Here is a 6,000-nt window from a genome sequence, read left to right as displayed (position 1 = left end):
ACTTTTGGTCAGGAGATACATTTATTTCAAAACAGAGGTAAATTCAACATGATCACCTGAAAACTCATGCTGCGCTCACATTATGACGTTTTTGACGTTTTCTCGTGGGGAAACCATCACTTTTGGTCAGGAGATACAAGTTTCTCAAAACAGATGTAAATTCAACATGATCACCTGAAAACTCATGCTGCGGTCACAATATGACGTTTTTGACGTTTTCTCGTGGGGAAACCATCACTTTTGGTCAGGATATACATTTATTTCAAACAGAGGTGAATGCAACATGATCATCTGAAAACTCATGCTGGCTCACATTATGACGTTTTTGACGTTTTCTCGTGGGGAAACATCACTTTTGGTCAGGATATACATTTATTTCAAAACAGAGGTGAATGCACATGATCACCTGAAAACTCATGCTGCGGTCACATTATGACGTTTTTGACGTTTTCTCGTGGGGAAACCATCACTTTTGGTCAGGATATACATTTATTTCAAAACAGAGTAAATTCAACATGATCACCTGAAAACTCATGCTGCGGTCACATTATGACGTTTTTGACGTTTTCTCGTGGGGAAACCATCACTTTGGTCAGGAGATACATTTATTTCAAAACAGAGGTGAATGCACTGATGACCTGAAAACTCATGCTTGCGGTCACATTATGACGTTTCTGACGTTTTCTCGTGGGGAGACCATCACTTTTGGTCAGGAGATACAAGTTTCTCAAAACAGAGGTAAAGGCAACATGATCACCTGAAAACTCATGCTGCGGTCACATATGACGTTTTTGACGTTTTCCTCGTGGGGAAACCATCACTTTTGGTCAGGAGATACATTTATTTCAAAACAGATGTGAATGAAACATTATCACCTAAAAACTCATGCTGCGGTCAAATTATTACGTTTCTGACGTTTTCTCGTGGGCCATCACTTTTGGTCAGGAGATACATTTATTTCAAAACAGAGGTGAATGCAACATGATCACCTGAAAACTCATGCTGCGGTCACATTATGACGTTTCTGACGTTTTCTCGTGGGGAAACCATCACTTTTGGTCAGGATATACATTTATTTCAAAACAGAGGTAAATTCAACATGATCACCTGAAAACTCATGCTGCGCTCACATTATGACGTTTCTGACGTTTTCTCGTGGGGAAACCATCACTTTTGGTCTGGATATACAAGTTTCTCAAACAAACAGAGGTAAATGCAACATGATGACCTGAAAACTCATGCTGCGGTTACAATATGACGTTTTTGACGTTTTCTCGTTGGGAAACCATCACTTTTGGTCAGGATATACATTGATTTCAAAACAGAGTGAATGCAACATGATCATCTGAAAACTCATGCTGCGCTCACATTATGACGTTTTTGACGTTTTTCTCGTCGTGGGAAACCATCACTTTTGGTCAGGAGATACATTTATTTCAAAACAGAGGTGAATGCAACATGATCACCTGAAAACTCATGCTGCGTTCACATTATGACGTTTCTGACGTTTTCTCGGGGGAAACCATCACTTTTGGTCAGGAGATACATTTATTTCAAAACAGAGGTAAATTCAACGTGATCACCTGAAAACTCATGCTGCGGTCACATTATGACGTTTTTGACGTTTTCTCGTGGGGAAACCATCACTTTTGGTCAGGAGATACATTTATTTCAAAACAGAGGTGAATGCAACATGATGACCTGAAAACTCATGCTGCGGTCACATTATGACGTTTCTGACGTTTTCCTCGTGGGGAGACCATCACTTTTGGTCAGGAGATACAAGTTTCTCAAAACAGAGGTAAATGCAACATGATGACCTGAAAACTCATGCTGCGCTCACATTATGACGTTTCTGACGTTTTCTCGTGGGGAAACCATCACTTTTGGTCAGGAGATACATTTATTTCAAAACAGAGGTGAATGCAACATGATCACCTGAAAACTCATGCTGCGGTCACATTATGGCGTTTCTGACGTTTTCTCGTGGGGAAACCATCACTTTTGGTCAGGAGATACATTTATTTCAAAACAGAGGTGAATGCAACATGATCACCTGAAAACTCATGCTGCGGTCACATTATGACGTTTCTGACGTTTTCTCGTGGGGAAACCATCACTTTTGGTCAGGAGATACAAGTTTCTCAAAACAGATGTAAATTCAACATGATCACCTGAAAACTCATGCTGCGGTTACAATATGACGTTTTTGACGTTCTCTCGTGGGGAAACCATCACTTTTGGTCAGGATATACATTTATTTCAAAACAGAGGTGAATGCAACATGATCATCTGAAAACTCATGCTGCGCTCACATTATGAACGTTTTTGACGTTTTCTCGTGGGGAAACCATCACTTTTGGTCAGGATATACATTTATTTCAAAACAGAGGTGAATGCAACATGATCACCTGAAAACTCATGCTGCGGTCAAATTATTACGTTTCTGACGTTGTCTCGTGGGGAAACCATCACTTTTGGTCAGGATATACAAGTTTCTCAAAACAGAGGTAAATTCAACATGATCACCTGAAAACTCATGCTGCGGTCACATGACGTTTCTGACGTTTTCTCGTGGGGAAACCATCACTTTTGGTCTGGAGATACATTTATTTCAAAACAGAGGTGAATGCAACATGATGACCTGAAAACTCATGCTGCGCTCACATTATGACGTTTTCTCGTGGGGAAAATATCACTTTTGGTCAGGAGATACATTTATTTCAAAACAGAGGTAAATTCAACATGATCACCTGATAACTCATGCTGCGCTCACATTATGACGTTTTCTCGTGGGGAAACCATCACTTTTGGTCAGGAGATACAAGTTTCTCAAAACAGATGTAAATTCAACATCACCTGAAAACTCATGCTGCGGTTACAATATGACGTTTTTGACGTTTTCTCGCGGGGAAACCATCACTTTTGGTCAGGATATACATTTATTTCAAAACAGAGGTGAATGCAACATGATCATCTGAAAACTCATGCTGCGCTCACATTATGACGTTTTCTCGTGGGGAAACCATCACTTTTGGTCAGGAGATACATTTATTTCAAAACAGAGGTGAATGCAACATGATCACCTGAAAACTCATGCTGCGCTCATATTATGACGTTTCTGACGTTTTCTCGGGGGGAAACCATCACTTTTGGTCAGGAGATGCATTCACCTCTGTTTTGAAATAAATGTAACATGATCATCTGAAAACTCATGCTGCGCTCACATTATCCACAGTATCCACAAATCTGCTCCGATCCTTGTGTAAAAAGAATTGACCTACTTTATACGACATTACCTTTCAAATCTCTGCCGATATTTTCACCGTTAATAGTTAGCTGCGCTTTATCTTTCATATAAGAATATAATGTTCGGGATCTGAGGATTGGGGTTAAATGAATTAAGGTTGGGCTTTTATTGCATTTGAATTTCACAATGTGACTCAAGTCACTAAACACAGGAGCAATTTCAGATTTTAGTCACAAATACAAGCAATATTCATGAATTTCAGGAAAAGAAAATGGATCATTTAAAATGAAGCAATTCAAAAAAAAAGAAAAACGATTAGGCCATTGCCACCCATCGGCTGCCAAACAATCGGAACAGGCAGAGTCCCTGTGGGGTGATCCTTATTTCTTCGTCGTCGTACTCGTCATCCATGGTGTATTCACGCAGTCGACGCTGGCAGTTGCGACGACGACGGGCGGGTTTTTTGACCTTTGGAGGCTTGGGCTCCACTAGAACACAATTATAAAAGTCTGTTAGTGTTTAGAAGTTTCTCCCTTCCTGGGACTCATTCATTTCACAACAAAGCCACATACTTACATTTCAGAGTCCAGACCGGCTGGTCTTCGTCGGTTTGCCACAATTCTTCAGTGTGTTGCCCTGTTCAGAAACACCATCCTCATGATCATCACCATCTAATCTATTGCTTTCACATGTGAATTATGGGTTCATTTCTTCTCACCAGAGTCTGGTGGCTGGCCGCTGTGGGCCTCACTGCTCAGACACTTCTGGTCTCGCAAGCTGCCGTTTCCTGTTGCGTGGGCCCTTTGCTCGCTAGAACCAGCATATTCAGTTGGCTGACTGCCGTCGTCGGCTTGGGTCTGACAGCCCTGATCCTTGGTCTCTGCTTGTGCGTGGCACTGCTCCTCCTACATGGCCAGGCAGAGGAAGACATGGATCACATGTGTTTGACAGCTGTCAAAGCCAGCCTTTTCACATCTGCTTGTGCACTTCGTGTCACCTACAGTATGTGGAGTGTACGCTCTGAGCGCTCACCTGCAGTCTGACTCTTGGCTCTTCTAACCAGAAGATCTGCATGAGCCTTTCTACGGTGCAGAAAGTGTCCTTATTCCTGATGGACCCTGATTTGACAAACTCCTGGAATCCATCCATGTATTCAATCAGATACCACTGGGAAAAGTGTAAGAAAGGAAGCTTTTATTCCCATCCCTCTGAAAATGAATCATTAGTAGTGAAGCTGAATTATTTTGTGCTTTTTAAAAAAAAAAAATAATCCACTCCAGCTTCTGAGTAAGGGCTTTTGATTCTGCAGCAACATCTGAATTACCTCTCCTATAATCATTTTGATCTGTGCCAGCCACCAGCCAAATGGTTCCTGATCACCAAGCCTGGAGAAAACCTGTGTGACAATGGACATAAAAACTGGTAAACTACAACTACCAGACTTGAGTTAATTGAATCATCAGTTATACTGGTAGTTCTCACCTCCACCTCATCTCCAACAGCCACGTTACAGGAGAAATTTGGAGGAGGCAGCCGCCGCACAGAGTCACAACACACAACTTCCTGTGGACTATAGATAATATGTTAATCAAAACAAATAATCCATCAATACACTCCAGAAGTTTGAGATGTTTAAAGAAAAAGCATTACACTTACCTGTTTTCAGAAACTACTGTCAGAAGCTTTCCAGCAATGGACTTGATTTGGGCCTAAAGAGAAAGAACCAGTCACAGTATTGACAACATTCAAACACATGGTGGTTAAAGTTTACAATTCTTAACTGAGTATTGAACTAACAAATGTGTGAAATCCCAGCTGTGAGCTAGTGAATATTAAGTATACAGGTGCTTTTGCTGAGATCATCTCTAAATTGAGCAGCGCCTCACCTCGTAGAAGGCGCCGTTCATCCCTTCTACTTCAACGTTGACTTGAACCATGTTGGAGCTTGTTTCTTTTGTTTGTCTCTTAGTTGGTTTGGTTTAACTAAAAATCTGGAGCTTTGCTACTTTATTTAGGCTAAGGCTCTGACCCTCATTAAATAAATTGCCTTTGATCTTTGCCAAAGCAATAGAGACTCTGCCCTTTGATAATGCTGCTATGTTCGGGCCATCATACCCGTGTAGACCTGTAGTAAGCTCAGCGTTGGCGGCGCCACGGGGAGAAAATGGACACCTTTTTAGGCTCCGTGCGAAGAACTGGCGGCTGGTGTTGGTGCAGTACCATAACCAGACCGAAAGGTGGCGCTGATGAAATTTACCACAATGCTTCTGTGTCAAACAAACTGTCTTTTAATATGTTCCTCTGCAAACTGAACTTAACACACAAACATGTCAAACCTGCTGGGAAATGTACTTATTCCATATCAATACTCACTACAAACACAACTCATCCTCAGAGAATAATCTCTGCATTCAGAAATAAAAGTCTCAAAGACTAGATCAAAGGTCATTTCACAGATTGATTGGAAACACGGCCCACAGAACCATTATTTTAAACAATAGGTATTTGATTCCCAAAAGCAAAAAGTATTCAGAACTGCAACACAAGGAAACTCCCCCCCCAAAGAAGCCTGTGAATAGTTAATGTGTTGCATACAATTTGATAAAAAAAAAAAAAAAAAAAAAAAGATGTGGGAGAAACAAGACTGACAATACATACGTCTACTTGCCATAATATCATGAAATGAGAAAACACTGAGCGGCATGTTGTCCAGCACATCATCTCCCCTGGCTGGGATGCATTGCAAGCCT

The sequence above is a fragment of the Takifugu flavidus genome, chromosome 3 (genome assembly GCF_003711565.1).
Source record: "Takifugu flavidus isolate HTHZ2018 chromosome 3, ASM371156v2, whole genome shotgun sequence".
NCBI classification, from domain to species: Eukaryota; Metazoa; Chordata; class Actinopteri; order Tetraodontiformes; family Tetraodontidae; genus Takifugu; species Takifugu flavidus.
The sequence above is the reverse complement of the archived record's forward strand: the minus strand, read 5'-3'. Positions refer to the sequence as shown.